The following is a 25,716-nucleotide window of genomic DNA, read 5'->3' on the forward strand; positions in this document are numbered from 1 at the left end:
TCTAGTAGGCTGCAGTCCATGGGGTCGCTAAGAGTCGGACACGACTGAGCGACTTCACATTCACTTTTCTCTTTCATGCATTGGAGAAGGAGATGGCAACCCACTCCAGTGTTCTTGCCTGGAGAATCCCAGGGGCGGGGGAGCCTGATGGTCTGCCGTCTATGGGGTCGCACAGAGTCGTACACGACTGAAGTGACTTAGCAGCAGCAGGTTATTTTGACAGGACATTTGTGAATTATTCCACTCTTATTTCCTTTCACATATATACAGTATTTCTTTATGATAAAATACAAACTTTTCTTGCTGCTTCAATAGACTTTAATTATTACTACATGGAAACATTTTAAAAAATGAGAGAAGCACAAATAGTCAAGGATTGTTTTGTACCTAAAAATAGGAGGAGATAGAGTAAATGTTTCTAGAATGTGAAACATACATCTAATGCATTATAAACATAGGAATAAGAGGATAAGGAATGAAATAATTCTAGTGAACATCAAACTGACTAATTTAGAATGTTAAAAGTAATAAAATCTTAAAATGCTAACATCTGTAGAAAAATTAACCATGAAATATATTGACTAAAATTTCTCTTCTAAAAATGTAGTGATAAGTTTCAATAGAAAACAGTTTGGAAAAATTAAGGGATACCTCAAGTAACCTTGACATTACATAAAAGGATGTATGTTTTGGTTTTCTAGGCATTGTGGCAAGTAGATTTGAAAAGATTGGTTTTAAATGAAAAGATCCAAATGATTTCCCTGGGAAATCCAGTCGGGTAGAAAATTCCTAGTGTGAACTTCCCCCTTGGTAACTAGAAGCTTGTTTTTGCATCTGTGACTGTTTCTGTTTTGCAGATAGGCTCAGTAGTAGCATATTTTTTTTAGATTCCACATTTAAGCAATATCATATATTTGTCTTGATATTTGTCTTTGACTTCACTCAGCATGACACTAAGTTCAAGTGGCATTATTTTGTTTTTTTCTAAAGGCTGAGTAATACTACACTGGATATACATACCACATGTTTATCCATTCCTCCATTGATGGACTTACAGGTTACTTCCGTGTTCTGGCTATTGTAAATAGCGCTGCAGTGAGCATTGGGGTACATGTATCTTTGTAAATTAATGGTTTTCTCTGGATATATGCCAGGAATGGGATTGCTGGAGCATGTGGTATCTCTCTTCTTAGTTGTTTAAGGAACCTGCATACTGTTCTCCATAGTGACTGTACCTGTTTATACCCAGTTTGTATATGGATAGCATAGGCATTTTCACAATATTGATTCTTCCAGTCCAAGAACTTGGTATGTCTCTTCATCTGTATCATCTTTGATTTCTTTCATCAGTTTTCTGAGTATCGGTCTTTTGCTTTCTTGCATAGGTTTATTCTTAGGTATTTATTCTTTTTGATGTGATGGCAAATGGATTTGTTACAGTATTGTTTTTTCATAGAATTTTAGCATTCATTTAGAAGGCCGGTATAATGTTGCCAATAAAGGAAAACTGAACAGAAGGCGGGAAAAGCCATCCTGGGTTACAGGTCATAGATAGACCTCAATGAAAAAAGTGAACAACTGGATTATAAGAGAATCTGACTGTTTTAAACACCTTAGAATGCTCTATCAATGACAAATGGAGCAAACTCTTAGAAAAGTTCACAGTAAGAAGTTGATTTTTGCCAACCATTGCTATATCTTCTTAGCTTATCTGTGGGGGTGTTCACCAAATTCTAAAAACATACTTAACATATCCCTGAGAATGAATTTTAATTCACTGATATTAAAAGTATATTGCATATTTGATTTAGGTGGGTGGTTTTTTTGTATTTGTGCATAACACTAAGTGTATACCTGTGAAAAGGTACTAAATCTCTAACCTGTGGCTGAGAGGAGAACAGAAAGTGTGTCTTCTTGGTAACCACTTTAGCCTGTCTGAAGGGCTTTCTGGTCAAAGGCAGTGTAATAAATAAAGGTGTCAAGCAGGCTGACCTGGCTCAAATCCAGATTCTGCCACTTACTAAATTGAGGTTTTCTGCACCTAAATTTTCCTTCTGTTAATACTGACAGTACCCATCACAAAAGGTTAGGGCATCAAGTTAAATGATATAGGTATTTTTAAAGCCACTAGTACTCAATAAATGGTAAAAATTCTGATAATTGGTGATTACTGTCAAAAAGAACTGGTTTTAATTCCTTAAGTCCCCTTTCCACAGTTTGATTTAAAAGTAGTTTCTGTGGAATCCCAAATTATACTGAATTCAGAGTCCTTCTAAACATTTATTTGTTTTATAGTGTTGTTAATGGTAAGTTGATTCATCAATCCTTGGAGTGTTGTAGGGAAGCAAAGGAATAGTGTTGTCCTTAATATTCAAGTATCCAGAGAGGGAGGCTCAGAAGGGAGGGGATGTATTTGTGTATCCATATGGCTCTTTCATGTTGTCCTACAGCAGAAACGCAACATTGTAAAGCAGTTCTCTGCCAATTAAAAGAAGAAAAAGCCTCCAAAATACTGTGAGCCCAACAAGCACAGGGTCATCTCACGTTTTTATTCTGTTAAGCTGACTGTGCACATGGCTTTCTCCATTTCCGGTTCCAGTCCAATCTGTTTAAAACCAGAGATACCGCCCCACCCCTCCACCCACCCCATCAATTCCATAGGAATTTCTGTAACAGCCAGTGAGGTTCTTCAGAGTTTTGTGTCTAGACGCACCTTTTAGAGAGGGAGAAGTTTGGACTCTGCCTTGTCGGATCCTGGTAAGCGTCCTTGAGGTGCCGCTTTGGAGAGGAGGAAGTGTGCTGATTCACGTCGCTCAGAGATGAGATCCGCTTTGACTCACTATTTTGGCTCCCTGTGCAGCACAGGAAGTACTTTTCCGTGAACTTCCGAAGTTTGGACTTCACTGTTTACATTCTTTTCAACTAACTCTTGCTTAAGCCCCAGATTCTTGGTTGGAAAGAGCCTGCAAGCCATTTGATGGTCTGGGCTCGAGGTTTTTTAAAAACCAGTTAAAGGAGCAAATGCTACCTTCTTTTTTTAATTTCTTTATTTTTGTTGTATTCATCAGAACACATTTCCCACCCACAGATTGATTTATCTGTCGTCATGTTAATAAGTGACTTTGGGGACCAAATAAGTAACTTACTGGTTAAAAAAACAACTGAACTCATTTTTATCCTCTATAAAGTTGAGGACATACCATCGACTTCTTAAAAATATGTTTAATCTTTAAATGTAATGAACCTTTTCTTTCTAAAGACTTATCTTTTTCCTGATGTGTAGCTGAAAAATACTTAACTTGGAGGTACATATTTTTGACTCTTCTTGGTATTTCACTTCATTAAGATTATCCTAAATTTGGTTATACACACACAGTATGGGACAGTCCACTGGATCCTGTTGGGGTGAGGGCTGTTCATTGCTGATAAACTAGAGAGCAGAAACAGAGCTGTAAAAATATTCTCGGAGGCCCATTGTGGGCTGTATCTGATCTTTAAATGGAAGTCTTTGGAAATGGTTTTGGAACGTTTAGGCAACTGCCTATTTTTCAGTTGTAGGGTTTGTGTATATCACCACTGTTCTCCCCCCACCCCTCCTATTTGCTTCTGCACCAGTCACTAATAAAGACTCAAAGTAAACTTTGCACAGCGATCCTTGAAGCATATACAAAAAGTTAAGATGGGTGCTCAGATGACTTAACATGCACTGTCCGTGAACCTGAAAGAAAAGTGTGTTAAATGCATTCTCTTTGCCCGCCTACCTCACAAGTAGGACTTACTCTTCATAGGCATTTCTACATAGACATAGAAATACTTGGTTTCTGTAATTCCAAGACTGTTTATATTGCACAGTATTCATCATTCAACGTATCTCAGAGTTTAGAAAGTACCTTAATAACACAAACTCACATATATCCACTGTCTTCATTTTTCCTGGCATGCACCTAATATGTACAAGAGGGTGTTGGTTTCTTTCTTGCAGTAATTAGAAAATTAGTATGTAATTAGTATGATTATTCTTTGCCTTAAAGAACTGACATCACTCTTGAAACTTTAGTCTCAACACTAGTAAAAACTAGTAACCCTTTTATCTTTAAAGGACCAAGTCATCTATTCATGATACATTGGATTCGGAGTTAATAAGCATTTAGAAATGCACTCCTTTGTAGTTTAATTCTGGGTTTTGTGATTTGCACAAGCTGTATGAACACGTGTGTGGCCTTAATGAAAGTGATGCCCTCAATTTGCCATCACTGGGAAAGGAGACTTACACTATTATTTTCCAGTTGTAATTGATAGGAATTTGAACATAAACACCCTTGCCTTTTCATCAGATACACTGTGTGACCAGCTGTATATATTTTCTAGACTGGCTGGTTTAGAAATATACACTATGGCTAGGGACAGGGTAGTGATTTCTTTTGTTAGTTTTATCGTTTAGCCTTCCTTTTTCTTCAGTGGCAGATTTGCTGATTTAAGCTCATGATCTGGGCTTTACAGAGATGAATCACACACCCTAGGAATCATTTACCTTGGCCTAGCACAATTTATGGAGAAGGCAATGGCACCCCACTCCAGTACTCTTGCCTGGAAAATCCCATGGACGGAGGAGCCTGGTAGGCTGCAGTCCATGGGGTTGCGAAGAGTCAGACATGACTGAGCGACTTCACTTTCACTTTTCACTTTCATGCACTGGAGAAGGAAATGGCAACCCACTCCAGTGTTCTTGCCTGGAGAATCCCAGGGACGGGGGAGCCTGGTGGCCTGCCGTCTATGGGGCCACACAGAGTCGGACACGACTGAAGTGACTTAGCAGCAGCAGCAGCACAATTTATTTCTTACATTTCTTTAGGCTCCCTCTTTAATCCCTGAAGTTTTTGCTGTGACAGCTATAAGGTTTTGCACAAATACCAAGTAGTTGGTTAAGGCAGAATCTCTTTGTTGATTCCTCAAATAAGTTAACCATCAAAATTCTGAGGTTCCTCCAGTGTCCAGCAGAGGAGCAACAGACATGAGGCTAATGTCACAGACCGCCCTCAAGCCAATGTGGACCGTCAAAAGACTGTGTGCAGGTTTGCTCCAGATCACGTTAAGATCTTCTCAGACACGCAGGCCTAGAGAACAGACTTCTGGACACAGTGGGGGAAGGAGACGGTCTGTCTATATATTGAGGGTGGGCTGAACTGAGACAGTAGCATGGAAACATACATTACCATATGTAAAACAGATAGCTGGTGGAAAGTGGCTGAATAACACCTGGAGTTCAACCCAGGGCTCTGTGATGACTTTCACGGGTGAGACGGAGGTTAAGGATGGAACGTATATACACTTAAGACTGACTCATGATTTTGTATGGCAGAAATCAACACCACATTGTAAAGCAGTTATCCTTGAATTGAAAAAAATCTTCCCAGAGTCAGAAACTTTAAATAAAAACCATTGCCCAGTATCTACGTTCTTTTAAACTTTCATCGTGAGAGCCATTTCATGCCTTCGTTCAGCAGATAGCTGAATGACCGCCTTTTACTCTCGCTATTACTCCCTCCCCTGGGGTAGTGAGGAGAGGCTTAGGTTTACAGTCACTGTCCCATTAATGAGACAGGAAAGAAAGTCTTCAGGACTAAACAGTAAGAGGGACTGCTGGCAGCACAAGTCACATTTGGCCTTTGTGGTTTAAGGATTCCAAGAGATGCCTTTGTCCCCACCAGAAGAGTTGACCCTGTGTGCCTTCAGAGGGAAAATGTTAACGTCAGGATTTCTGAATGGACGCGCGCTCTCTGTACTCTGACCTGTGCTGCCTCCGTGTAATATTATTTGTCTCCAAGCGTCACTCTAATATAGTGCTGTAACAGGTTAACTGACTGTGCTTGAAGTGGAGACATCCCTTTCCTAACGTTGTCAGGGCTCAGCGCTCTCAATCATCCTTTTCAGGACAGTTTGAGAACATAGTGGCAGAAGTTCAAACAATCATGCCCCCTCAACCCTTTGGAAAATAAACTCCGTTTGACTCTGATTCTGTTGACTCTGATTCTGTTGACAGCGATCCTTGAAGCATATACAAAAAGTTAAGATGGAGTTATAGCGTTTTCAAAGGCTCTGTCATGACTTGATAGTCATCCTATACAAAGCATATTCTTCCAGGGCATGGTTATGTACCAGCGGGGGTGGGGAGAGCTGCATAACAGAAAATGTGCTTTATTGGAAAAGAAATAAACTTAGCCGGGGTGAATGGTACGGAGACCCGGATCCAAAGAACTTGTACCTAATTATCCTCCATGGTGGATCTAGTCTCTGGAGTTTCCCAAGAGCTACTCACACTGTGAGAAACCAGTAGACATGGGCTAGAGAATTCCAAGGTCACACATCTGTTCCCTGTGGGGGAAATGAAACCAAAGACAATAAAGGAATATTTTGAACCTGTATATCACTAGCTTCTCAAACAGCAGCTCAGGTAGCCTGCTTCCTGCAGTTGGAGGAAGTCTGATGGTAGAATATGAATGGCATTCTTCTCTTTTACACGTGGGAGAAGCACCGGTTCAGAAAGTCCAATGGAGAAGAAACCCCATCAGTCCATGGTAGCTGGGCCGCAGGAGTGTTTCATAGGCTGACATTAATCTAACCATGGAGCAGAAGTCATTTTTTCTTACAGTCGACCCTGTGATGTATGGACGGTTATTCCCAGTTCATAGATTAGGAAACTGAGGCACAAAAGTTAAAAAAAACATACCCAAGATCAGTACTGGAGGTCGATATGAATGCATATGGCAGACTTCAAAAGCTAGACAGTTGCTAAATTTTTTTTAAGTCGGATTTTGGAGAGAGGTTCTACTCAAAATTGGTTGTGACCCTGAATGGAGTATCTCCTTATAATTGTCATTATAATTCGCTACAAGTGATGGTTGTTCTGGAGAACCTGTTTTCTTGCTTCCTTCACCAATATGTGAAGAGGATTCACCAGGACAATTTCTATTTGTTTTTCTGATCCTTCTAGATTGGCTGCAGAGGAGAGGCATCAGAAATCAGGTTTCCCTCATTTTGTTTTTGTGTCAGATAAAACCTAGTCTTAACTAGTTGTAGGTTTTACTGTAAGAGTCTGGCTTAGTTTTGAGACAATCTGAATTTGAATTCTGCTCTTCACACAAAAGTGAAGCCAGAGATAAACTGTGTTTTTACTAAGTGGGCTAGGAAATACAAAAAATTTTTTATTCCAAGCCAAGGTTGGCTAGTGAGGGATAATCATGGGCTTCTCTGTCTTGGCCAAGCTGGTTCCATTATGACACTCAGACCTGAGCTGATTGCACAGTATTGTCAGAGGAGGAATTATTCAATACATAGGCTTCAAATCAAGGGTAAACCTCAGGAGACATGTTAGTCTAGATGTGGACATAGTATTTCTTTCACTGAACTTCTCAAAACAAGATAAAGCTTCATTGTATTTTAAGGAATAAATATCTGGTTTAGAAACAAAATTCTACAATTTTTTTTTTTTTTTTTTTAAATTCAGAGAGTTAAAAATGAGGGGCTACAAGACATTTGGGCTTCCCTGGTGGTTCAGATGGTAACGGATTTGTTTGCAATGTGGGAAAACCGAGTTCAGTCCCTGGGTTGGAAAGATCCCCTGGAGAAGGGAATGGCAACCCACTCCAGTTTTCTTGCCTGGGAAATCCCAAGGACAGAGGAGCCTGGTGGGCTGCGGTCCATGGGGTCTTAAAGAGTCAGACATGACTGAGTGCATAAGACATCTAGAAACATAATGGTTATTGGAAGATTTTTACTTTTTTTTTTTTTAATGTGGACTATGTTTTAAAAGTCTTCATTGAAAATGAATTTGTTATAATATTATTTCTCTTTTTTGCTTTGGTTTTTTCATCCCTGAGGCCTGTGGGATCTTAGTTCCTGGATCAGGGTTTGAGCCTGCACTGGAAGGCAAAGTCTTAAACACTGGACCTCCAGGGAAGTCCCTAGAAGACTTTTAAATCAGTCAGTGGAGTGGGTCAGAGTCCAGCTCTGATGGGCATAACCATGTAACCCAGAGTGCATCATTTGGAACGGATCTCTTCCTGAAAGCTTGATCTAGATACGTTACTGTGGAAAGGGACACATTCTTTCCAGATGACTCTGCTTAGGCGAGGAGGACAGTGAGTAGTAAATCAGATTATTCTAAGGTAAATCCAGGGCAAGCACTTTGAGGTAGTTGGATTAAGAAAAAGAACAAGGCGTAATCCGTCTGAGGGTTTCTCAATGGGCAGTGACCCAGCGGCACGAGCTGTCGTATTAACAGTGCTGTTGTTTCTGCAAGCAATGCCCTTATTTAGGAAAAGTATGAAATATGGTTTACATCTGATGGATTCTTCTCTTCACTTACTCATTCTCTGTTGGAATTCACGTCTGCCTAAATTTTAGCACAGCGGAAACTGAACAGCAACCTCCATTCTTATGTGGAAATAATGTCTCCTTCACGGAACTGTAATGGACGGAGGTTCATGACATTGTACAGGAGACAGGGATCAAGACCATCCCCAAGAAAAAGAAATGCAAAAAAGCAAAATGGCTGTCTGAGAAGGCCTTACAAATAGCTGAGAAAAGAAGAGAAGCGAAAAGCAAAGGAGAAAAGGAAAGATATAAGCATCTGAATGCAGAGTTCCAAAGAATAGCAAGAAGAGAAAAGAAAGACTTCCTCAGCAATCAATGCAAAGAAATAGAGGAAAACAACAGAATGGGAAAGACTAGAGATCTCTTCAAGAAAATTAAAGATACCAAGGGAACATTTCATGCAAAGATGGGCTCAATAAAGGACAGAAATGGTATGGACCTAACAGAAGCAGAAGATATTAAGAGATGGCAAGAATACACAGAAGAACTGTACAAAAAAGAGCTTCATGACCCAGATAATCACAATGGTGTGATCACTGACCTAGAGCCAGACATCCTGGAATGTGAAGTCAAGTGGGCCTTAGAAAGCATCACTATGAACAACGCTAGTGGAGGTGATGGAATTCCAGTTGAGCTATTTCAAATCCTAAAAGATGATGCTGTGAAAGTGCTGCACTCAATATGCTAGAAAATTTGGAAAACAGCAGTGGCCACAGGACTGGAAAAGGTCAGTTTTCATTCCCATCCCAAAGAAAGGCAATGCCAAAGAATGCTCAAACTACCGCACAATTGCACTCATCTCACATGCTAGTAAAGTAATGCTCAAAATTCTCCAAGCCAGGCTTCAGCAATATGTGAACCGTGAACTTCCAGATGTTCAAGCTGGTTAGAAAAGGCGGAGGAACCAGGGATCAAATTGCCAACATCTGCTGGATCATCAGAAAATCAAGAGAGTTCCAGAAAAACATCTACTTCTGTTTTATTGACTATGGCAAAGCCTTTGACTGTGTGGATCACAATCAACTGTGGAAAATTCTGAAAGAGATGGGAATACCAGACACCTGACCTGCCTCTTGAGAAACCTGTATGCAGGTCAGGAAGCAACAGTTAGAACTGGACATGGAACAAAAGACTGGTTCCAAATAGGAAAAGGAGTACGTCAAGGCTGTATATTGTCACCCTGCTTATTTAACTTCCATGCAGAGTACATCATGAGAAACGCTGGGCTGGAAGAAGCACAAGCTGGAATCTAGATTGCTTGGAGAAATATCAGTAACCTCAGATATGCAGATGACACCACACTTATGGGAGAAAGTGAAGAGGAACGAAAGAGCCTCTTGATGAAAGTGAAAGAGGAGAGTGAAAAAGTTGGCTTAAAGCTCAACATTCAGAAAATGAAGATCATGGCATCTGGTCCCATCACTTCATAGGAAATAGATGAGGAAACAGTGGAAACAGTGTCAGACTTTATTTTTTGGGGCTCCAGAATCACTGCAGATAGTGATTGCAGCCATGAAATTAAAAGACGCTTATTCCTTGGAAGGAAAGTTATGACCAACCTAGACAGCATATTAAAAAGCAGAGACATTACTTTGCCAATAAAGGTCCGTCTAGTCAAGGCTGTGGTTTTTCCAGTGGTCATGTATGGATGTGAGAGGTGGACTATAAAGAAAGCTGAGTGCCGAAGAATTGATGCTTTTGAACTGTTGTGTTGGAGAAGACCCTTCAGAGTCCCTTGGACTGCAAGGAGATCCAACCAGTCCAGTCTGAAGAAGACCAGTCCTGGGATTTCTTTGGAAGGAATGATGCTGAAGCTGAAACTCCAGTACTTTGGCCACCTCATGTGAAGAGTTGACTCATTGTTAAAGACCCTGATGCTGGGAGGGATTGGGGCAGGAGGAGAAGGGGGCGACAGAGGATGAGATGGCTGGATGGCGTCACCGACTCGATGGACATGAGTTTGGATAAACTCTGGGAGTTGGTGATGGACAGGAAGGCCTGGAGTGCTGCGATTCATGGGGTCGCAAAAAGTTGGACATGACTGACCAACTGATCTGAACTGAATGTATACACATGCATGCAATCAGCGAGAATCAAAATTAAATTTTGATCTGGATTCTACCAATCGATAATCAGGACTTTAGGGAGATTCCTTGACTTTTCTTCTTCATTTCTTCATGTATGTTTGGGAGGCTATGGAACTTTGGATGAGGCAGTTTTTATATCGTACAGGACTGTCCTACTCATTCTAGGAGTTTAACATCCTTAGTACCTTCTGGTTAAAAGCACTCTCATACATTTCCAAATATCTCTAAGACGTGTGCTGGGTAGTAGGGATGGGGGACAGGTACCCATGGTTGAAAACTAGGAGGTTAGGAGGTCCCCAGTGTGCAGTACCAAATGCTGTGACTTTTATCCTTTAGACACTCAATGCTTAGCATCTGAGAGCCTACCCCAGTTCCCCCTCAGTTCCCCTCTTCTGTGATCTTTACTCAGGTAGTTTGTTTTATAGTTTTTGTTTTAACGTTTGGGCATCACAACTTCACTTCTGGTACAATGACATCTTATAAATGGTAGAAAAATTCTATTCATTGATTCATTTTCAGAAACAGTATTGAGTTTGGAGAAACTTTTTAAATTGTGGCATTGGTCCCCCTCCCCCCACCATTTCCTTTCCTCCAATCATCTTTTCTATATGTATCACATACAGAGATCTTCCCTTACCTTCTGTCCACACTTGTCTCTGAATGAACCCCATCCATTCCACAGTAACAGGTCACCCAGGCATGTTTCTGTTTGGCTGGTTATTGAGCCCTTTTAAGGCTCTGACTGAATGTAACAACTGTTTTCAGAATCCTGGGGAAACTTTTCAATATACCTTGCTTAGAGTCTGTTTCTAATTCTATTGAATATTTTATGCTGCCTTTAGAAGAAAAAGATGTATTCAGAAAACTATAAATATATTCCCCTGAGACTATCTCTGAAGTATGTATTTACCTCCTCTTACTATCTGATGGAAGTAACATGTCTATCAGTAATTTGCAGAAAAGTCAATATTTCAAACTTTTTTTAACCCTAAAAGGTAAAAATTCTTTCAGTTTCATTTTTCTTCTATATGTTGAAAAATTTGTGGTTCCCAAGTTATATCCTTTCCTTGTGACCTAAATGCTCTTTGAAAATAGAAGCCTTTTATTCTTAACAAATATTCTTTACTCTTTATTATTATTTATATATTATAATTTATATATTATATAAAAATAATTTATATATAATATATAATTATATATTATATAAAATATAATTTATATATCATGCTACTGCTAAGTCGCTTCAGTCGTGTCCGACTCTGTGCGACCCCATAGACGGCAGCCCACCAGGCGCCCCCATCCCTGGGATTCTCCAGGCAAGAATACTGGAGTGGGTTGCCATTTCCTTCTCCATTATATATCATAATATAATATAATTACTCTATATTATTCTTTACTCTTTACAAAATGTTTTAAAATATAATGGCATAAAGATATAAAAATCAAAAGCACATTGAGACACCACTTCACACCCAGGAAGGTGGTGAAAATAAAGATGGGCAATATCAAGTGTTGGCGAGGATGTGAAAAAATTGGAATCCTCCTACATTGATGGTGGGATTGAAATGGTATAGCTACATCAGAAAACAGTTTCACAGTCCTTCAAAAAAAAGTTAACCTAAGAGTTATATTCTATGCTCCAGCAGTTCTCCTAGAGAACTGAAAACATATCTGCACAAAAACTTGTACACAGTGTTCAAAGCAGCCCCCCAAAGTGGCAACAACCCAATGTCCTGTTGGTGAAAGGATAAAATGTATATGTTTGTACAGTAGTGTATTATTCAGCAATTAACAGTGGATGGATCTTGAAAACATTCCGACGGATAGAAAACAGTTTAAAAGATCAGATGATGTAGGATTCCATTTATAAGAAATGTCCCTAATGAATAGGTATAGAGACCAAAGTGGATTTGTGGTTGGGAGAGGGGAGTGAGTGAAGTGGAGCGAGAGAGAGAAGTGGGGAGAGACTGCTAATGGATGCCCTGCCCTTTTGGGGTGATGAAAGTGTTCTCAAGCTGTATGGTGCGGATGGTTGCACAAGTCTGACTATACTAAAAATCATTCAATTTCATGTAAAAGGGTGACTTTAATGGTGTGTGAATTGTGTTTATTTTTAAATTTTTATTTCATTATTTGGGGTCGTGTGGGGTCTTCATCGCTGCTTGGGCTTTTCTCTCGTTGTGGTGATTGGGAGCTACTCCAGTTGGTGGTGAAGGCTTCTCAGTGTGGTGACTTCTCTCTCTGTGGCTCAGTGTGGTGACTTCTCTCTTTGTGGAGCGCAGGTCCTAAGGTGCTGGAGCTTCAGTGGTTGCGGCAGGTGGGGTCAGTAGTTAGAGCTCCCGGGCTCTAGAGCACAGGCTCAGAAGTTGGGGTGCTCGAGCTTAGCTGCTCTGCAGCCCGTGGCATCTTCCTGGACCAGGGATTGAACCCGAGTCTCCTGCATTGGCAGGTGGATTCTTTACCACTGAGCCACCAGGGAAGCCTGTGAACTATTTTTAATAACAGCTTTATGCAGTGTATCTATAATAGCAGAAACTACTATCGAAACTTTGAGAGCATTGAATTTTTAGTTAGGCTGACCTTACATAACTAAAGTAGAAACTTAAGTTATAAGTAAAAGAACCCTGTCTCTTAGCAGGAAAGGATTCAACTACATTTTTGTGTTAAAAAATTTTTTTAATGTAGTGTTGTAATTAAGCCACCTCCTACCTCTGAAGATCTTGCCTATATCTTCCTGTACATACAATTATGACTAGAAATCTTTTGAGTACATTGTGTACAAGAATAAGTACTTATAAGAATCATTTTCTTGTTTGTTTATTAGATTGTTTGAGTCAGCAGTAGGTGAAGGAATTAATTTATTAGCTTGTCCTGGTCAACCATAGTGGAGGGAACTGGTGTTAGAGCCCTGAGTTTCTTAATGAAGACATCTTGGTTTCTTGGTTCCTGAGAAACTGGGTAGTTGTTTATTGAAACTCAACTAACTCATGATCTCAATGAATAGGAATATAAATGCTTTGCAAATCCCTCGCCTCACCAGCAAAGTATGCCTTTTTCTTTATTACTCCCGAGAATTGATTCATTTCTTTCTTTCCTATGGATCTCGTTTTGTATACCACTGTTTATAGAAATGAGCAGTGTTTGTTGAACTTTTCTGTTTAAAACTTTATAGTTCTGATTATTTAAAAGGAAATCACCTTACCTCCCACTCCCTAATCCTACTATACAGTATAGTCACTACCTTAAAAAAAAAGCAACTGTAACACAGCTTAATAATAAGAAAGGTCAATGGCAGTATGGAGATGCCTTAAAAAACTAGAAATAAAACCACCATATGGCCCAGCAGTCCCACTCCTAGGCATATACCCTGAGGAAACCAAAATTGAAAAAGGCACATGTACTCCAATGCTCATTGCAGCACGGTTTACAATAGCTAGAACATGGAAGCAACCTAGATGTCCATCAACAGATGAATGGATAAAAAAATTCTGGTACATATACACAATGGAATATTACTCAGCCATAAAAAGAAATGCATTTGAATTAGTTCTAATGAGGTGGATAAACCTAGACCCTATTATAAAGTAAAGTCAGAGAAAGATAAATATCATATACTAACACATATATACGGAATCTAGAAAGATGGTACCAAAGAACTTACTTGCAGGGCAGCAAGGGAGAAAGAACATAGAGAACAGATTTATGGACACGGGGAGAGGGGAGGAGAGGGTGAGATGTATGGAGAGAGTAACGTGGAAACTTACATTACCACATGTGAAATAGGTAGCCAACAGGAATTTGCTGTATGGCTCAGGAAATTCAAACAGGAGCTCTGTATCAACCTAGAGGGGATGGGATGGGGAAGGAGATGGGAGGGAGGTTCAAAAGGGAAGGGATATATGTATACCTATGGCTGATTCATGTTGAGATTTGACAGAAAACAGCAAAATTCTGTAAAGCAATATTCTTTTAAAAAATAAATAAATTCTTTAAAAGGTCAGTGGGTACCAGGTATATCAGTAACCACCTGGTGGAGCTCTGAGTCCTGGTGCTTTTGACAGCAGTTTTTGAAACAAGTCTGGATATTTACTGGAGTCTCTGCTTGAGTAAACCTGGAGAGGTGTATCAGAACTCCATCCTTCAGAGGATCTGGGGTTTAGGACCAGAGCTGTGGAGCAGGAAGATAGGATCCAGGTACTGAGATAATGTTATAAGATCACAGAGAGATTATTACCAAGTTTGACTTTGATTTGAGCTCCTTTTCTTCTCATAGGAGTTTCATATCCTTCCATTAAAAATATTTTTTTTTAAAGATGGGGATTTCATTGACCTCATCTGTGAAGGTATGAAGATTCTAAAGGCCAGAGAAGAACTGAGCAGATGATTACAAAAGAAAATGGATTTTCCAACACCAGGATTTTATTGTACAGCATATAGTTTCTGGTGACAAATTATTCTCACTCTATATTAGAAAGTCCGAATGAATTGGTTAAAACCTATAACCTACACCAGGAACATTATTTCTCCCTTTCAGTGTAGACACCTGGCTAGCCAGTCTTTCTGGATACTCCGCATTCCTTACAGCAGCAGTGGGTTTTCGTTGGGAGTTGGTTATAGAGAAAAGGGCAGTAAGAAGCTTATCAGAGTCAACCAAGAAACTCAGCAATTATACTAAGTGGGCTCTTAGGAGATTGCTGCCACTGTACTGGAGAAGGAAATGGCAACCCACTCCAGTGTTCTTGCCTGGAGAATCCCAGGGACAGAGGAGCCTGGTGGGCTGCCGTCTTTGGGGTCTCACAGAGTTGGACACGACTGAAGCGACTTAGGAGCAGCAGCAGCCACTGTACTATTTTTTATTCTACTTACAAAAAAATATCTGGTTCAATAACAGGTACTATAAAATTACCTGATTTAATACAGAAGCCTCAGATCCACTAGATTACTGCTTCAGAATGGGGCATGTGTGAAACACCAGGAGATTTCGATAGGAAATGACCTGTGCTCTAGAAGAGGTGGGTCCCCGGCAGCCCAGGAGAGAAGAGGGTACTGACAGTGGGGGAGGTGGTAGAAGCAGCCTGTTGCCTTACAGGGGAATGTCATGTGGTTCACCCGAGTGGAATCGTGTTCTTAATCCTTGAACTTACCTATATCAGGATCTGGTAAAGGCTTTTGACCCAGGAACCAGTAGAAACCAGGCATCATGCAAAAACCAGGCATCATGCAAAAGCCAGGTTCGTTCAGGCCCTGAACTTAACCTTTATAGTGGTATTTACGACAGCAGTTTTAGTTCAGTTGTCTTTACTCCCCCTCCCATTATTTTTTTTAACATTTCAATATATTTCAATTAAAAGTTGAAAATTAAAAAATTAAGTGCAAGAAACAACATTGAAAACTTATTTAGAAGCTTCCTTCAAAAGATTGGGCCTCTTGGGAAGTCATAGCGGGTTGGGAGGATGTTAAAATTCTGGGTCCTCAGCTTTTTAGTCCATATATGTAAAATTATTCAGAAATTCCTAATCAGAAATTCAGAAATGTGTAAAAGATGAATGGGTTGATGAATCAACTTTGACTTTTCAATTGGTAAAAGTTTTACCTGCTTTGAATATGTAGAAGGAAAAGGTGAAGATGACAAGAGCCGGGAAGACACTCCAAGGCAAACAGAAAGAAAAGAATCGTAACTATTTCAAGTGAATAGTACAGCCATAATGAAGTTGGAAAGAGAACTGACTTTTTAAAAATTATTATTTTTTAAAATAATAATTATTATAATTATAATAATAATTATTATTTTTAATCATTATTGGAGTATAGTTCCTTTACAGTGTTGTTACTTCTACTGTACAGCAGAATGGATCAGCCACGCATAAACATGGAAGCCCTCCTGCTTGGACTTGCTTCCCATTCAGGTCACCACAGAGCATTAAGTAGGGTTCCCTGTGCTCTACAGCATGCTTTCATTAGTTATCTATTTTATATGTTATGTATGTGTCAATCCCAATCTCCCAAATAATTCTCAGATGTATATATTGGCTGTTTACTTTTGGGCTAAAGATACAAAAAGCTGTAAATACTGAACTATAATTAATAGGTTTTCTTTTTATGTTGAAATTGTTTAGCACTTCTGAAACTTTCTCGAAACTTTTTGTTAGTATTCCTGTATTGAGCAAATAAGCAAATGTATAGTGGATGTTGAACGCTAGGATTCAGAGGCAGAGTTAAAAATAGTGGAAAGGGAAGGCTAGAATTAACCTAATGGTATTGGATTGGAATTGGAACTATCAGTACTAACTTGTAGTTTTAATACAGCTAAGTAGATATAGAGAAATAGATGTGGATGTAAAAGCATGTGTGTGTTTCCATATAAATCTGGGACAATTTGAGAATGCAAACAAAAGCTGGTAATTATAATGTAAAATAAGGCATGAATCAGTACTGATGTGTGAGTGAATGAATGAACAAATGAATGTAGAAAGGAATAAATAATAAACAGGGAGGAGGGGTAGGTGTTTCCTTAGAGTAGAAGACTAATGAATATGAAAGAAATGACGGGCTTAGGGGAAGAAAAAAAAAATCACCATTTGGCAATCCCAGTAGTAAAGGTGGCTTCAGGTAAAAAATGTTTATAGATGTTAAAATTGATGGGTGAAATGTTGAGAAATAATTAGTCTCAAAAGTACCTCCCTATGACATACTTCCTAACTAGAAAGGGGGAAAATAGTAACCTCACAATGGAAACTTGGCAAGTGATCAAAGTTAGTATCACTAATAATGAGACAAAAATGACATCATGTGTCTCCTTGATAGGATGCATGAAGAATGACACTTGTGTGATATTCCTGTCAAATACTTATAACCTTAATTTAATCAACAAGCAAATCAGATAAACCCAAACTGAAGGACATTCTACCAAAAAATAGCCTGTACTCTTCCAAAATGTCAAGGTCATGGAAGACAAGGCCTGAGGAAAATATTCAGGGAGACTAAGAGATGACAGCTAAATGCTATGTATGACTCTAGATTAGATCCTGGATCAGGAAAGCAAAGAGATGGCCTTGCTTTACGAAACCAAACTGATTAAAAGGGCATCATGCTTTCAAAGTTATTCTTTTTTTTAACTTCTTATTTTGTATTGGAGTATACCCGGTTAACAATGCTGTGATAGTTTCGATCAGTTTAGTTGCTCAGTCATATTTGATCTTTGTGACCCCATGGACTGCAGCATGCCAGTCTTCCCTGTCCATCACCAACTCCTGGAGCTTACCCAAACTCATTCCCATCAAGTCGGTGATGCCATCCAACCATCTCATCCTCTGTCGTCCCCTTCTCTTCCTGCATTCAATCTTTCCAAGCATCAGGGTCTTTTCCAATGAGTCAGTTCTTCACATAGGTGGCCAAAGTACTGGAGCTTCAGCATCCATCCTTCCAATGAATATTCAGGACTGATTTTCTTTAGGATGGACTAGATGGATCTCCTTGCAGTCCAAGGGACTCTCAAGAGTCTTCTCCAACACCACAGTTCAAAAGCATCAGTTCTTCGGCACTCAACTTTCTTTATGGTCCAACTCTCACATCCGTACATGACCACTGGAAAAGCTATTAGTTCAGTTAGTTCAGTCGCTCTGTCGTGTCTGACTAGCTTTGACTAAATGGACCTTTGTCAGTGAAGTACTGTCTGCTTTTTCATATGCTGTCTAGGTTGGTGATAGCTTTTCTTCCAAGGAGCAAGCGTCTTTTAATTTCATGGCAGTCACCGTCTACAGTGGTTTTGGAGCCCAAGAAAATAAAGTGTGTCACTGTTTCCATTGTTTACCCATTGTTTGCCATGAAGTGACAGGAACAGATGTCATGATCTTACTTTTTTGAATGTAGAGTTTTTCACTTTCATCAAGAGGCTCTTTAGTTCCTCTTCGCTTTCTGCCATAAAGGTGGTATCATCTGCATATCTGAGGTTATTGATATTTCTCCTGGCAATGTTGATTACAGCTTGTGCTTCTTCCAGCCCAGCGTTTCTCATGATGTACTCTGCATATGTTAAATAAGCAGGGTGACAATATACAGCCTTGAGGTACTCCTTTTCCTATTTGAAACCATGATGCCACCGCTATTGACAGGTTGGTTGTCACATTGTAAACATTCCTCGCATTACTAGGATACACTCATGAGTTCACACACATGTATGGATACAAAGTCTCCTCTTTTAAGATAACTAAACATTGTTGAGTATCCTTTTTTTTTTTTTAAATCTAATATTGTCATGGACATCTTTCTCAGTGTAATATGTATCAGATCAGATCGGTCACTCAGTCGTGTCCGACTCTTCGCGACCCCATGAATCGCAGCACGCCAGGCCTCCCTGTCCATCACCAACTCCCGGAGTTCACTCAGACTCACGTCCATCGAGTCAGTGATGCCATCCAGCCATCTCATCCTCTGTCGTCCCCCTTCTCCTTCTGCCCTCAATCCCTACCAGCATCAGAGTCTTTTCCAGTGAGTCAACTCTTCGCATGAGGTGGCCAGAGTACTGGAGTTTCAGCTTTAGCATCATTCCTTCCAAAGAAATAGGGCTGATCTTTAGAATGGACTGGTTGGATCTCCTTGCAGTCCAAGGGACTCTCAAGAGTCTTCTCCAACACCACAGTTCAAAAGCATCAATTCTTCAGCGCTCAGCCTTCTTCACAGTCCAACTCTCATGTCCATACATGACCACAGGAAAAACCATAGCCTTGACTAGATGAACCTTTGTTGGCAAAGTAATGTCTCTGCTCTTCAATATGCTATCTAGGTTGGTCATAACTTTCCTTCCAAGGAGTAAGCGTCTTTTAATTTCATGGCTGCAGTCACCATCTGCAGTGATTTTGGAGCCCAGAAAAATAAAGTCTGACACTGTTTCCACTGAGCTTTGCCTAATTCTTTAACATTTTTCCCCCTCCAAGTGAATACTTTCTTTGTCTGTAAAATTAGGTGTAAAGGGCTGATAAACCCACTTACTTTAATGGTAGAACCATCTGTACAGACACTGGACTGTAACTCACAGATTTGAAGGATGTACCAAATAAACGAGACTCCCAGCAGGTGTTAGGGCAGCTTTGTTGACCTCAGTGATGGGAGTTTGGAAACCTTTTCTCTAGTGGGAGATCGTGGAGGTACCTCAGCTCCAGCCACCTCGATTTTATCTGAATTTATTGATATATTTTTGGCTGCTCTGGGTCTTTGTTGCTTTGTGTGGACTTTCTCTAGTTTCAGCGAGTAGGGAGCTACTTTTTGTTGCCGTGCAGGGGCTTCTGTTGTTGAAGAGCATGGGCTCTAGCGCGTATGGGTTCAGTAGTTGTAGCTTGCAGGCTCTAGGGCACAGGCTCAGTAGTTGTGGTTCACTAGGCGTGGTTGCCCCATGGCATGTGGGGTCATCCTGGATCAGGGATTGAATCCGTGTCTCCTGCATTGGCAGGTGGACACTTTACCAGTGAGCCACCAGGGAAGTCCCAGTTTTCTCTGTGTTTTATACTCAAGGTTGAAATCCTTAGAGGGGAAAAAACATGTTTGGTCACTGTGATGCATCTGTGCCTTAAATAGCCAGCTGTTGTTAGGGGAGTGAAGGGCCCTGAACCTGGCCTGAGGTTCTAGGTGCTTCCTGGAGAAGGGCCAGCAGAGCCATGATCCCCGCTGCATTCTCAGGCTGTTCTAACTGCTTCACGTCTGGTCAGTTTCAGTCTCTCAAGTCCAGCCACCCTTCCACTCCTGGAGTTAGCCTCCACTGCAGTGATTATGAGATGTGATCCCTACATGAGCATTGTTAGCATCAGCCTGGAGACTTGGTACAAATTCAGATTCTCAAGTCTCATCCCAGACTTACTGAACCAGAAACTCTGGAGCAGGGTCAGCACTCTGTGTGTAGGAAGTCTTCCAGATGATTCTGAATGATCACTCTTGAGGATCACGCTCTGCTACCTAAATCCGATCATACTATTTCCCCAGTTTAAAAAATTTTTAGCAGCTCAGTCATGCAAATATTCCAGAACCCTCACTCATCACCTAAAAGGTCCTGATGATCTCATCCCCGTGCTTATACAGTCATCTACCAAGCTCCCTTGCTCCCTGGTGGCTTAGCGGGAAAGAGTCCATAGACCCAGGTTCTGTCCCCTCAGTTCAGAAGATCCCCTGGAGGAGGAAATGGCAACCCACGCCAGTATTCTTGCCTAGAATATCTCATGGACAGAGGAGCCTGGCAGGCTAGCTACAGTCCATGGGGTCGCAAAGAGTCAGAGACAACTGAGGACATAAGCACCTGCTCACACACAACACATCCACACCCTCTCTACATCCTGTCTCTCAGAACTTTGCTGAGCTCTTTCCTGGACTACCACCTGGTAAATTTCAGCTCTTCCTCTGTGATGCCTTCCTGGTCGTCAGTCACTCCCGGCCTTGGCTGTGTTTCCCGTGGAGTTCTAAACCTCGTGTTTGTCTCTTAATCTAACCGTTAGCTTACCTGTACAATTCCTCCACCAGAGTGTACCCTCTGAACTCCTCAAGGCAGGGACTTCACTGATTCTTATATCTCTAGCACACGGAACTGTTATGTGCTGGCTTAAATCTGTTCTGTTTTTACTTTTATGAAATTTCAAGCATACCAAAAGATATAGTAATGAACATCCACAAATCCATCAGAGTATACCAACATTTTGTTGCATTTGCTTCCATTTTTTCCCCCTAAGTATTCTAAAGTAAAATACTCACTGTTATGATATTTTGTCACATTCTCATTATTCTTTGTATTTCAGTACCAAAATTTAAAGACAGGATGAATCCGGAGATACAGATTGACATGTATACACTACCATGTGTAAAAGAGACAGCTGCTGGGAAGCTACTGTAGAGCACAGGGGGCTCAGCTCAGTGCTCTGTAGTGACTGAGAGGGGCAGCGTGAAGGGGTGGGATGGAGGCTCAAGGTGGGAGCAGGGGGGTATTAAAGCTGGGTTCATGTAACGGTACAGCAGCAACTAACGCATCTGTACAGCTATTATATTTCAATTAAAAAATAAATTTAAAATATGCATGAGAAAAACATTGTTGACATTACAAGAAAATCAAAAGATATTTTCCTACATTATGATAATATCATGCCTAATAACATTGACAGTTCCCAAATACCACCTAATGCGCATCCTATATTCAGCTTTTTTCATATTCCCACGAGAAGTCTTTCACATCTGGCTTGTTCAGTCAAGGACCAAACATTGCATATGCGGCTAGGCCTCTAAGGATATTTGAATCATTCTAGAATAGCCCTTCTCTTTCCTTTTTCCTTCCATTATTCAGTGAATAAGCTCCTGACAAATATTCCACTCTTGCGAGACGACATTAATACCAGTGACACTGCTAAAGGGTTGGAATGATGTTGAACCTGCATGTTCAGAATAATCATGATTCCAAACCCATGATTTGCAGCCAGTAAATCGTTCCAGCAAAGCCACTGTGCCTAAGAAACCAGAATTGCAACAGCTAGAGGAACACGAGAGCAACTTGGGATGTGAGCTTTGCAGCGCATTAATTAATAGGTTTTCCATCCTGTTTTCCAGAAAGACACTGAAAGAGCTACAGTCCATTTCCAGTGATTCTCTAGATTTCTGTAGGCTTGGGACTTCAGGATTTTGTGATGTCTTTTCAGTTTGCCGTTTTCTTATATACTAGCTCTTCCCTTGTCCTTCTGAGACGCCACCCTTTGATATAGTCCGTAGAGCCATAAAATGGCATTTTGAAGCTCTGTAACTAGCTTAGAATCTAAATTCAATGTAAATAAGAAACAAAGATTTTCATTAAGGGAGGTCCAAGTTTACAACTCTGAAAACTTTTTTCAGGATTTTCTATTTACAGATAGTTTTAACCTTTCATTTGAGGAGAAAGAGAAGGGATAAAAAGATATTTTGCAACTGCCTCAATAAAGTGAGTGTAGAGCATTACTCTATGCAGATGTGGAGTTTGAATTTTCCTTTCAGTCTGTAATTGCTGTTTGTCACTTTTGAGATTGAATTGTTAAGACTTCTAGTAATCGCATACATCAAGACAGATGCCTTGACTCAAACTGTCCGTAATGGTTGAGTCACTTGCAGTGAGGGGAGAGGTGGGCTTGGGGCTGGGGCTGGTGGAGAAGAGGAGATTCACCTGGATGAGACTCCAGAAAGTTCAGAAAAGAGTACTGTGGCCTATTTTAGGAACTATGGTGCAAGAAACAAAACCGTGTTATTAAGGTATCTTAGCTCTGGCTGCCATAACAAAATAGCACAGATGAGGTGGTATAAACAGCATTAATTCTCTCGGTTCTGGAGGCTAGGAAGTCCAAGATGAAGCTGCCAGCAGATTCAGTATCTGGTGAGGATCCTGCTCCTGGCTTGTAGACTGCTACCTTCTCACTTTGTCCTCGCCTGGCCTTTCCCTGGTGGGTGCTCTTGGAGAGATAGATCTTGCATGTCTCATCCTCTTCTCTCAAGGCCACTGATCTCTTCATAGGGGCCCTCCCTCTGAATACATCACATGAGAGTTAAGGCTTCAGTGTGGATTTTGAGAGATCACAGGCATTTAGTTGGTAACACATAGGCTTATGGATTTGCAACTGCCCTGATAACAATCTTTGGTGTTATTTAGTAGACTGCTAAATCCTAAAGGAAATCAGCCCTGAATATTCACTGGAAGGACTGATGCTAAAGCTGAAGTTTCAATACTTTGGCCACGTGATGCGAAGAGCTGACTCATTGGAAAACACCTTGATGCTGGGAAGGATTGAAGGCTGGAGGAGAAGAGGGCGACCGAGGATGAGATGGTTGAATGGCATCATCGACTCTACAGACTTGAATTTGAGCAAACTCTGGGAGTTAGTGAACGACAGGGAAGCCTGGCGTGTCGCAAGCAGTTCATTGGGTCACAAAGACTTGGACTCGACTGAGCAGCAGTAGACTTCTAAGGATACTTTCTGGCCCCTTGGGTAGGGACTTTGCCTGTGTAGATCACAGTGAACCTGTGTTGCTTTGGTCAGAGTGTATTAGGCCATCTTGGAGAGGTTGTTGGCTGTCCCTATGGCCAGTAAGTTGGGTTGCTTCTGAATAACTTCTCAAACTGGTATCATCCTGATATCCAGAAACTGTCCTTTCTGGACACCATTTACAATCGGAAGAGAAAAGGTTTCTATTCACTTATCAGAAGGGTTTTGGTCAATTTTAGACAATAATGAAAAAGTTGATTTTGAAAGTCACAGATTCCCTCTTTTGATTTAGTAGTAATCTTATCCTGATAACATTTAATGTTGAAGTCACTGGCCAGAGAATAATCTTAATAGGCTTTAATTAAAAGCACAAGGAGTTTGTTTTTTCTTTTCGTGTCTCCTTTATCTGTCTTCCTCTTTTTCATCTTCCTCCCCTCTCCTTTCTTCCTCCCTTCTCCTTTCTTCCTCACTTCCACGTTCCCCCCATCTCTGCCTCCTCTTCATCCTTTCACATTTAAATGTTTTTGGCTTGGCTAATCCCTCTGGATAGAAACTGAGCTGAGCAGGATATTGATTACCAAATATGGTATTGCTGCTAAAGATGTTAGAGGAATGTGGCTTGTATTCTAAGCCTCCGGCCTCTGAATAAGCTGCCAAACAAATTAGGTCATTTTAACTTCTGAGCTTTTTTTTTTTTTTAATAAGGAGCTGGAACTTTGATTTGGAACATGATGGTGGTGTTATTTTAGCTCACAGAGGGAGGAGGAGTATGAAGAGTGGGGGTGAGGAGTTGGGGCCACTCAGGCATGTTTTAGGACCTGAGTCACGAGACCAGGTTGTGTAAGAGCCTCAGTCAACTCGGGCACATCAGGAAAAGGACTGAGGCATTGGATGCAGATGGAGAGCCTCCTCTTGGGGACTAGAAACTCCAGAGGACGCCTGACCGGGATGCTCTTCCCACGCTGCTCACGGTGATGTGGGCTAAAGGTGAGAACACGTGCTTCTTCCCAGAAGGATGATGGAGTTACGCGCCAAGGAGGTCGCTGAAATTGAAAGCACTCTGTTTGTATGGGTGGTTGGATGGAGCGTGAGACGAATATGCAGGCCTTTCCACGGCACCCCTCTGACAGCGGGGAACTGTGCTCATCTCCCAGCAAAGACCACAGCCCTTCAGACCCGTATTTGGACATCCTTACTCTGTTGTGATACCAGCTCTGATGGAGGGGGATGCTCTCCGTGGACATGGATGGAAGCAAACACGACTTCTGCATGCTGCCTTGTCTTTTTTCCCCATAGATACATTTTTGGCAAGACATTGCTGAGGTTTCCCCCAATTAAGACAAAAACTAACGGCAGTTAAAGAATTGCTTTTTACATTTCATACAGCTGTCCCCTTTTTCATTTTTGCCACTGGTTAGGGCTGCCCAAGAGGATTCCTTGTTCACTCCAACCTGCTTGCTCCTGCAATTGGTTTCCTCTGAGTAAGTGTGTAGATCAGGCTCAGAAGGAAATTCCACCCACTCTGGGACATCTGTGGGTCGGGGCTCTGTGGCTTCAGTGGTGCCTCCCCAAGGACTTCTCTCCCCCTCACCTCCCTTCATTTTTCTTATTGCTGTTACCATGAAGTCACAGCTCTTCCTCCCATCTTTGGACCTGGGCCTGTGAAGTTCAGAGTTGTTCACGCTGGTCTGCAGAGTTAGAGGCTCTTACTAATTTCTGGTGGAAATTGCTCTTTAATTCAAGCTAATTAAATGAAGAAAGGGGCTTTGGAACCCGCAGGCTCATGTGGGTGCTAATCTATAAACCTGTGTTCTTAAGACCCTCATTTTCAGAACTCACTCCTTTTCCAGAACATGCCATACAGACAAACAGGGTACCTAAGTCTGTTCTGAACACACCAGTATGCACCATATTATACTGGTGTGTCTTTTTCATACCATTATTGGGGTCCAGATTCCATAGCATTGGACAGTAGATCTCATGATTCAGTATGCTCAGACCTTCTTGAATGATGGAGTTGGGGTTGGGGGGTGTTCAGAACAGACTTATCTTGTCCTAAATCTTATATTTCATAGGGACTTCCCTGGCAGTCCAGTGGTTAAGACTTCGCTTCCAGTGCTGAGAGTCGAACGTTAGATCTCTGGTCAGGGAGCTCAGATCCAACATGCCTTGTGGCCAAAACATCCAAAACATAAGAAAACAAACAATATTGTAACAAATTCAGTAAAGAGTTTAAAAATGGTCTACATCCAGAAAAAAATCTTGTATTTTATAGTGTGTGACTT

The 25,716-nt window shown here is 40.9% G+C and overlaps 1 protein-coding gene across 5 annotated transcripts in view; it reads left to right on the forward strand.

Moving 5' to 3' along the window:
• RBPMS (RNA binding protein, mRNA processing factor) overlaps positions 1-25,716 on the forward strand; it is a 202,867-nt gene that overhangs the window by 96,337 nt on the left and 80,814 nt on the right.

Source organism: Bos taurus, chromosome 27 (assembly GCF_002263795.3).
Source record: "Bos taurus isolate L1 Dominette 01449 registration number 42190680 breed Hereford chromosome 27, ARS-UCD2.0, whole genome shotgun sequence".
In the NCBI taxonomy this organism is placed as follows: Eukaryota; Metazoa; Chordata; class Mammalia; order Artiodactyla; family Bovidae; genus Bos; species Bos taurus.